Source organism: Haemaphysalis longicornis, unplaced genomic scaffold (assembly GCF_048455015.1).
Source record: "Haemaphysalis longicornis isolate Haplotype H1 unplaced genomic scaffold, Haemaphysalis longicornis Haplotype H1 scaffold_4, whole genome shotgun sequence".
Taxonomy (NCBI): domain Eukaryota; kingdom Metazoa; phylum Arthropoda; class Arachnida; order Ixodida; family Ixodidae; genus Haemaphysalis; species Haemaphysalis longicornis.
Genome location: NW_027526361.1, coordinates 24,085,209 through 24,094,902, shown reverse-complemented (window position 1 = coordinate 24,094,902; position 9,694 = coordinate 24,085,209).

Sequence of the window (9,694 nt, the reverse complement as noted above, 5' to 3'; positions counted from 1 at the left end):
CTCTCTCTCTCTCTCTCTCTCTCTCTCTCTCTCTCTCTCTCTCTCTCTCTCTCTCTCTCTCATGACTGCTTCGCGTACTACTCAGGGTTCCCCTACGGGAAGATGGTGTAATTTTTTTTTCAATATCACAGGAGAGTCGACCATTCGGTTGATCAGCGCCGTATGACGGAGTGACACTGCAAACACGACGAGAGTTGCCCCATGCGCACCAAGCACTGTCTGCGGCGGCGGTTTTAGAAGCGGCGGTGTCTGAAGCTCTCAGTTTTAACTGAGAGCTTCAGAATGCAAAGTGACCATGCTGTTTGGTACAAAACAAGAAATGCATAGTCAAATGCTGCTGAGCGACATATGTAGTAGAATTTAGTGCACGCTGAAACTGATTTTCGGAACGGCGTCTGCGTGAGGAATGCTACGTATACGGTAGGCATACACGCCGCTGGCTAACGCCAAAGCCGAACAGGAATCCATGTAAAGATCTATCAGCTGCAAAAAGAGACTGCAGGAAGATTTTCAGGGAATTTTTGCGAAACATTCGGAGTAAAAGTGCTAAAAATAAAGAATTTCTGAACCCAAAATGAGAATTTTTCTCCCCATGCTGAGCGCAGCCCCAAATCGTTTCCTTCGTTTATCACACTGCTTTGCTTACTCGCCGTGTTTGTTCACGAGAAGGCCCGTTAAGCCAATTTTTCCTAAATCGCTAAAAAACACACATTTCGAGATTTCCCCATGGATTGCTAAGGCTACCCGCCGCGGTGGCTCAGGCGTTGGTTGGGCTGCTGAGCACAAAGACGCGGGTTCGATTCCCGGCCGCGGCGGCCGCATTTCTGATGGAGGCGAACAGCAAAAACGCCCGTGTGTCCCAGATTTCGGCGCACGTTGAAGATCCCCAGGTGGCCAACATTAATCCTGAGCCCTCCACTACGGCGCGCCGGGTAACCAGTTTCGGCGCGTTAAACTCCATAATCAATCAATCAATGCTTAGGCTGCTGCTGTTAGGCCCTTCCACTTGCGCTATTTGTACCGGTAGCGGCTGTTTGTCAGGCAGTATGATAAGAGAATGGGAAAAAAATCGGGGACAGCGTTTTACTCTTGGAACAGCCTAGAGACGACAGCCGATGCGGCTAGTGCTTCGTGCGCATGCGGCAATTCTCGCCGAGTTTGCCGTGTCGTTTCGTTACACGGCGCGGATCCACAGGTCGACGCTTCCGTGACATTGATAAAAATAAAATTGGCGACGCTTGCACTAAGCCGCCCAAGATTTGAACGATAGCAAAGCTGGTGGATTTCTGTCTAGGAAAGCACTGACCACAATGCATTGCACTATAGGTTTGAAATTGTTTATTTACATATTCCGTCGCCGCTTTTCACTGTGGTAGTAGTAGGCATCATCATATTTATCTATGTCGTCGTCTTCCTCCTGCATGACTGGCGGGCCCGGATCGTTTTGTCCGTAAGCTTCCACATTCCTCCTAAAGTGGAACACGTCAGCACACGCTAGGCTACCGGCTTCGCGAACTGGGCGTCTGTAGCGCAAGCTGTCTCGTGCTCGAGGCGCGGACGCACGGGAACTGTTTCCTTGGTATTTTTTTTTTCCGAGCGCCACCTGCAAGTCTCCTCGTAAAGCACGTGCTCAAGTGCGCAATAAACGGTGGGAGTAACTATGACCCGTGGTTTACTGACGACGACGGACGCATTACGGCTTGCAACATCAGCCCCGCAGTTAAAAAGTTGGGCGGGTGTACTCATGAAACAACATATATAACGATTCTTTCCTTCTTTCCGACGTAACTCTGAATGTGGGTGTGAACTTCGTAAATCCCGCAGAAAAAAACAATCGAAACAACAAATAAAACAAGGGAAATTAAGAATAATCTTACATGTGTTAGAAAACCATTCCGCGTTAGATGCACGCTACATATATCAAGCGAAACGCCCAACATGGGGTACGCCCGTCCTAGCGTCACACAATAAAGAAATCGGTATACGTGAACACCCAATTATCCTGCAGCCATCGTCAGTCATTTCCATTTGTTTCCCTCCTTCTTTCTTGTCTTTCATTTTTTCCAAGCGTTGCAAAAAAAAAAAAAAAAAATGAGCATACAGCAGCCTCGAACTTCGCTGATATGACAAGCGCAATTGCGCGCCAAGTCCGGCGGAACAAATATTTCTCGCTGATGTCGCGACTTGTTCGGGAATGGAGCTCTGTTGACTTGCGCCAGTGGATCAGTTGAGCGGAAAATAGCTTTGAAAACACGGAAAACTCGTCCGCCAACTCCTCAAGTTAAGGGCCGTGGAACCGTCGTAAATGTTTCGGATCGCAATCTCCTAAAGGATAAAATCGCATGAGAATCAAGACAGGTTGTACTCACATTTTTGCACGCATGCTGTACAAATGGCACTTCTGACGGGCAAATAAAGCAGGGCTCTCAAAAAACGGATTGTAGAACTCCTGGCAACCACCTTGAAACTAGGAACTGCACGATGTTCCTGCCGGTCTTCTTACTTTGCGTGTGGGGGTGTTACTTCGTCGAAATAACCCGCGCCGATTCGTAAATCGCAGAACTACGCCCACATTTGCCAACGCACCCTGAATAATGAATCACTAGCGCGCCGCAATCCAGACTCCCGGGACTAAGGCTGGCCGTTTGACGTCACTGTATGGTAGTCCAATATTTATTGCTAGTAGCTACATTAGCGGAACAGTGGTGGCTTGCTGCTTCGCCCTTCTGCCGGCCACTGAACAAGCGCACTTAGCGCCAATTTGCAGAGTGAATCGGGCTGAAACATTGAAGACGCTCGCGCCCCCTAATGAGCGCGTGGTTCGAGGTACGAACGCTTTGACCGCATTTAGCCACCGGCGGCGAGAATCGCGAGGGCGTGCTATGGTGGGCGCGCACTGCAGCCGTATGCACCTTATAAATTTCCGACCGTGGAAGGTAGCAATTCTTGGCTGCACTTATCGGCACCTCCCTTTTTTTATGTTTGACGCGACTGTGAAGACCAATTCCGGCTGCGCTTTTAGAGAAGCTTTTGACGCCCTTTTGACGCAGTTTTGATGTTAGGACGCTTTCGCCCTTCTCTAAACTTTCTTTATGAAATGGTGGTAAAGTTTCTTCTGTCCGTTTGTAGGGTATACTCTTACCACTATATATAGGTCCCCTTTTGAACACGCGACATCTACGAGACTAGCCGCATTTGCGCTATTTTTCGCTATATGGGCTGGGATAGACGTTTTACAGGGAATGGAGTTCGGAGTTAGTTTGGGGCTAGACCATATTGATCAAAGGCAGGGGTGCCTTAGCGACAGGAAAAAAGATTGAAAAGATTATTCTTGACGGCCTGGGGGCTGACAATGGTCGCAGATAAAAAGAATATACTATTGTCAAGTATTCAAGTACAGCTCAACTAAGTTCCTTGTGGGAGTCCGTGTATTGTAGCGAACTTGGAGGAGGAGGAGGAATGACTTTAATGATGAAGAGAAGTCAGCCTGGCAGCGAGCTTGACTTGCTACTCCACATGAACATGAGATGTGCGAAAGTGAAATGAAACGAAGACACAAAAACTCATACAGACACTACAAAAGCAAATAAGCTAGCACACAAACTGACAAACGCAGGATCACGCACACAGCGCACAAACAGAAGTGAAGTTAAGGCAAACATTCACAGAGTTTCGTTCAGGCCGGAGTCACGGAGCACCAAGGCCGCTCCACAATAAACCATGGGAAAGCAAAAACGCTGAAGAATTAGTGAAAGTGGTGCGCACAGTCAAGCGTCGGTGGAACCGATGCCGCGGTGTTTGTTCGTGTGCATTTTTCCGGGAGTGCAACGCTTTCCAAACTCACCTGCCGCGGTGGCTCAGTGGCTAAGGCGTTGTGCTGCAAGGATGCGGGTTCGATTCCCGGCCGCGGCGGCCGCTTTTCAGATGGAGGCGAAAAACAAAAACGCCCGTGCGTTCGACATTTCGGCGCACGTTAAAGATCCCCACATGGTTAAAATTAATCCATAGGAGCCCTCCATTACTGCGCGCCACATCGCCTGTGAAGCACGCGTCGGCGCGTTAAACCTCACAATCAATCAATCAATCAATCAATCAATCAATCAATCAATCAATCAATCAATCAATCAATCAATCAATTAGTTTCTGAAACGACTAGAATTGCGGATAACTGTGCAAATACCCTCGACCTTATCTTTACTAATCGCCCAGATTTCGTTTCCCCAATCCCTTACTCGCCTGGAATAAGCGACCATTGCCTTCTCACTCTCGACATTCACGCACCGATCTTGAAAACAAAAAGAGTTAGAAAAACTGTACACGACTACAACAGAGCTGACTTCGCTTCCATAAATAACGCCTTGTCACAATTTATTGAAGTTTTTTTTTCAAAATTTGATGATCGTTCGGTCGAAGAAAACTGGGACATTTTTGCGCGTAAAGTTCATGAACTAACCGATAAGCACATTCCACAACGTACAATCACCACTAACACGCATGCGCCTTGGTACAATATTCATATAAAACGTCTAGCTAACAAAAAGAAGCGTCTTTATCGCCAGGCCAAACGAAATCCAACAAACACGCGCTGGTCCGCCTATAATATTGCTTCAAATGCTTATGTTTCAGCTATGAAAAATGCCAAATTGTACTTTTTAACCAATACACTACCAGCCATGCTAAAAAACAACCCTAGACAGTTCTGGCGAACTATTAATCCGTCATATTCCGACAAAATTAGCTTGGTTGACCCGTCAAATAACCCGATCCCTAAAGATCAAAGTGCTACTATCTTGCAAGAGGTATTTGTTAACATTTTTTCGGGTGCAAAACACAACTACCTTCCTGTGACAAATGCCTCAAATATCTTTTGACATAGCTGGTATATATAGATTAATTAGTGGTTTTGTAATCATTCCTCCCCTGGTTATGACAACATCACCACAAAATTTCTAAAAAACCTGTCCACCTACAGTGCCATCCTACTAACAAAAATTTTTCAACAATCATTAGATACGTCCAGTCTTCCCACATCATGGAAAATCGGAAAGGTGGTTCCAGTTTACAAATCAGGGAACAAATCTAATCCAGCTAACTATCGTCCTATTTCTCTTACAAGTACTTGTTGCAAGCTTTTAGAACACGTCATTTACTCCAACTTGGTAAAATTCCTAGAATCAATCTCATTTTTCACATCGGCACAACATGGATTTCGCAAATCATACTCATGTGAAACTCAACTTGCACTGCTAACTCATAAGCTGCATCAAATCCTAGATCGCTCATCACACGCCGACTGTATTTTCTGGATTTTTCAAAAGCATTCGATAAGGTATCACATAAACTACTACTCCATAAACTAGGAAAACTAAACATAGATCGGAATGTTCTTAGATGTATTGAATATTTTCTAACTAATCGTACCTAATTTGTTTCAGCTAACCGCCATAACTCCCAACTAAGTAATGTTGATTCTGGTGTACCCCAAGGATCCGCCCTTGGTCCGCTTTTATTTCTTATCTATATTAACGACCTTCATAATGCCGTGACTTCTAATTTAAACCTTTTCGCAGATGACTGTGTTATATTTCGGGAAATAACCAGTGAAAATGATAGTCGAATACTTCAATCTGATCTCTCTGCTATTAATAACTGGTGTAATACCTGGCTAATGGAACTGAATACAAATAAATGTAAAGTCATCCATGTTTCTAGTATTAACGTAACTCGATGTTCCTACTACCTCAATAACGTATGCTTGCAATCCATTGACTCTTACAAATACTTAGGTGTCCATATTACTTTTAACCTAGTGTGTGATGCTCAAGTGGAATATGTTGCTAATAACGCTAACAAAATGCTGGGTACTTGCGTAGGAACTTCCATAACGCACCATCTTCATTAAAACTACTGCTGTATAAAACATTAGTGCGCTCTAAATTAGAATATGCTTCAGCAGTATGGGACCCCAGTCACGATAAACTAACCTACCGTCTTGAAATAGTCCAGAAAAACTCTGCACGCTTCATTCTTTCCGATTATAACCATACAGCCAGCATAACTACAATGAAGTCCAGTCTTGACCTGCCGTTACTACAGACTCGGCGTAAAATTTCTCGCCTCAGCTTATTTCACAAAATATACCATCATAATGAGCTACGCCATAAATTAATTCCCTCTCCGTCATACCTTTCCCATCGCATTGGTCACGCTCACAAAGTACGTCTCAATTCATGTCTTACGAGAACGTTCGCGCATGCATTTATATCCCGTACATCACGAGACTGGAACCACCTTCCTGCAGAAGTTGTATCGATTACTGATAACCATTTTTTTCACGATGCTCTTCCTAACATTGTATAATAAGGTGAATTAATTTTTACATAACAAACTGATAGCTTTACTTGCGTTTCTATTATTTCTGACTGCTTTTGTTATTTACCTGAATTGTTTATTTACTTGAACTGAGTGTATCTTTATATAACAAACTGACTGCTTTATTTGCGTTTGTATTGTAACTGACTGCTTTTTTTATTGTGTTTGTATTGTAGATTGTAACCACTCCCCTCTGTAATGCCTTCCGGTCCTGAGGGTAAATAAATAAATAAATAAATAAATAAATAAATAAATAAATAAATGCTTTCGAAAGCCGCAGAGTCAGGCCTAGACCATTGTCGATCAATCAGGAGCAGCTTAGGCCAGGAGGGAAGAGCGGTTTCTTTCCAGATAAAACGAGATAGCCGAGCGTTCGAGCATGATGCATAGATAACCCTGCGCGGTCAGGCACTGGCAACAAAACACAAACAAAACTGTCCGCAAAGCATGGCTCGCGACGATATCTCCTTCATGGCGCAGGTCTTCAAAAGAGAGTGCTGCGACCCCGAGGAGTGTCAGGGGGAGCTGCGAATGCAGTCGTAATTTCAAGCGCTTCGTTCGAAAGTTATTCGAACCTTCTGCAATATCCGGACTCCCTAAACTTGTTAGTACTACACTGATTCCCACTGCAATGGCAATGAAACTTTGGAAAGCAAACTTACCCTACACGACGTGTAACAAATACCCCGACAAACCACTCTCTTCGTGAAAGGGGGTAAAATTTTGGCGATGTTGGAGACAGGCTACTAAACCAATACGTTATGTGAATGGATCGTACGCACTTTTAATCAAAGTAACGGTGTGTTTTAAAATCCGAGGACATCTAAAAACTTCTCATGAGCTGTGAATGCAAAAGCATTAATGTCCAATCGGACGCTGCTGATTATCCAACTGAACGGCGATGCGCAGAGCGCCCTTGCTGGTTTGTTGGTGACTGGTGCGCCTCTGGTCGAGTGAAGCAAAAGCAGACGGAGCGCGAAGCACGGCGCGGTGAAATCAAGCCTGTTTAACCATGGGGAACTCTCCGCTTATCCTCGTGGCCCTGCGCACGCCCGCGCACTCCTTTTAAAGACGATAGTCTTTCTTGGGATATACCTAAACGGGGAAAAGTTCATCTGTCTGTCTCTCACTCGTTTCAGCCGCCACGCCAAAGTGATGGAATACTATAGGCAGGGCCGTGCCAATTTGCTAAGTTATTAAAACTCCCGGCACGGATCACTCCAAGAGTTTTGGACCATGCACAGTGCTAAGTCCAAAGGAAACCTCAAGCGGATTCGAGGCAAACTAAGTAACATAACCAAGAGTGCCTGCATTCTTTCAATTAAGAACACACGTTGAGTTAGTCTTACGACAGCAAAAAAAAAAAAAAAAAAAAGTAAGGTGTTAAAAATAGCGCAGAAAGGCGAGGTAAAAGCAAACGCAAGAAATTCATCGGCCATTCCAATCTGTGGAAGTGGCTGTCCAGCGACGCTGCGTGTGTTGGGGGTAACTCGGTGCTCCGGCGAGTGTAAGTGCAGAGCACTTTAGGGGCTCGCCTTGTCGTCGTAGCTCGCTTGCTGGACCCAAGTAGAGCCACACGGCGTTCCGTCGTCGCGGCTGTTGTCGCGGCATCCCAAAGAGGCTTTGAAAGCCAAGCGGTTTATATAGTCATAAGAGAGAGAGAGAGAGAATAAATTTATTGAGCTCGAAAATTCGATGGTGCGCGCAGACACCAGACGGGGTGGTTCCCTATTCACGGAAGTCCCATATGCCTCCAGCAACTCCTGGCCCCTGGCCGTCAGTGCGAGCTGAGTTGGCAGGGCGGGGCTGGACAACAAGGTCTCCCATCGCTCGGGGGGTTGGGGATTAGGGGTGTTGGGGGGAAGGCGAGGTGGGGGGTTCTTGAGGTCTTTGCACTCGACTATGATGTGTGCCGAGTGCCTCTTTCCGTTTTGCAGAAAGGGCAGAGTGTGTCGTGCTCCGCCGGGTATATTCGGTGTAACAGAACGGGATGCGCTAGCGATCCCACCTGCGTGCGCCGCAGGATCGTTTGCTGTTGCCTGGTTAACTGCGGGTGCGGTTCGGGAAGTTTGCACCTCACGTTTCTGTACATCTGAGTAATGTCTTTAAAGCTCGTCACGGGATACGGTAGCTCAGCCGGCTCGTCCTCGGCCCGGATGGACAGTTCTCGGGCGTGGTGGTCGGCGAGGGCGTTGTCTCTCACATTCGAGTGAGCCGGTACCCGCACGAGCTCGATGGCTCGTCCCGGAGGCTTGTGCTTGGAGAGAATGGCTCGGCCGCGGGAGAGATCACTCCCCTTCGGAAGCTTCCGTAGGCTGACTTCGAATCTGTGACCACGGTGTCCACGCTCGGTTGCACGAGTGCGAGGGCCACGGCTGCTTCTTCCGCAACGGCTGGGTCTGTCGTCCTCAGCGACGCGCTGACGATCAGTTTGTCGATGAACGTAGCTACCACCGTTGCTCGGTCGTACTGTTTTCTGAGCGAGGCGTCCGCGTAGAGTACCCTATGGTTCTCCTCCATCTGTCGGACCAGGGCCGTGGCTCGCGCGGTCCGCCTCCCTTCGTCCTTCCCCGGTTGCATGTTCCTGGGGAGTGGCTTGGTTTGAAAGGCCTCTTTCCACTGCTCGGGAAGGGCCGCCTTGGTTGGCAGTGGTTCTATCTGCCATCCTGTTTTCCGTAGGACGACCCGGCCGTGCTCCGTTTGACTTAGCCGTATTCTTTGGTTGGACAGGTGAGCCTCGGCACGCTTTGCTGCATCGATGTGTATTTTTTTAAGGGCAGAGCACTTTAGGGGCTCGCCTGGTCGTCGTAGCTCGCTCGCTGGACCCAAGTAGAGCCACATGGCGTTCCGTCGAAGCGACTGTCGTCGCGGCGTAACCCAGAAGCTTCGAAATCGAAGCAGTTTATATAGTCATAAGCGTTCCAAACTCGTGAACCGCTAGCGCTTGTCATACATCTCCCCTTTGTTTAGCGCAAAGAAAAGTGCAGGCACATTTGAGGCAAAAATACGTAATTAACCGGCAGCGCCCGCGTTCATTTACTCAGGAATGCTCGTTGGGTTGGTTCTCACGATAGTAAGCGAAAAGAAGTGGCAGTGCAACGCCGGCATGTGCGGGAGGAAAAGCAAGCACAAAAAGAACAGAACTTCCGCTGGCGCAGTTTCAAGCAGGGGGCGAGCGAGCACAGCGAAGGCGGGAAATTTGAATTGCCGTGGTAGCAGTGAGCGGATAACGGCACTACAGCACATTATGGCGAATCACTGCTCTGCAGTTCCGACAGCTTTCACAATGAGTGAAACGGCTTTAATTTTTAATATTGGCATC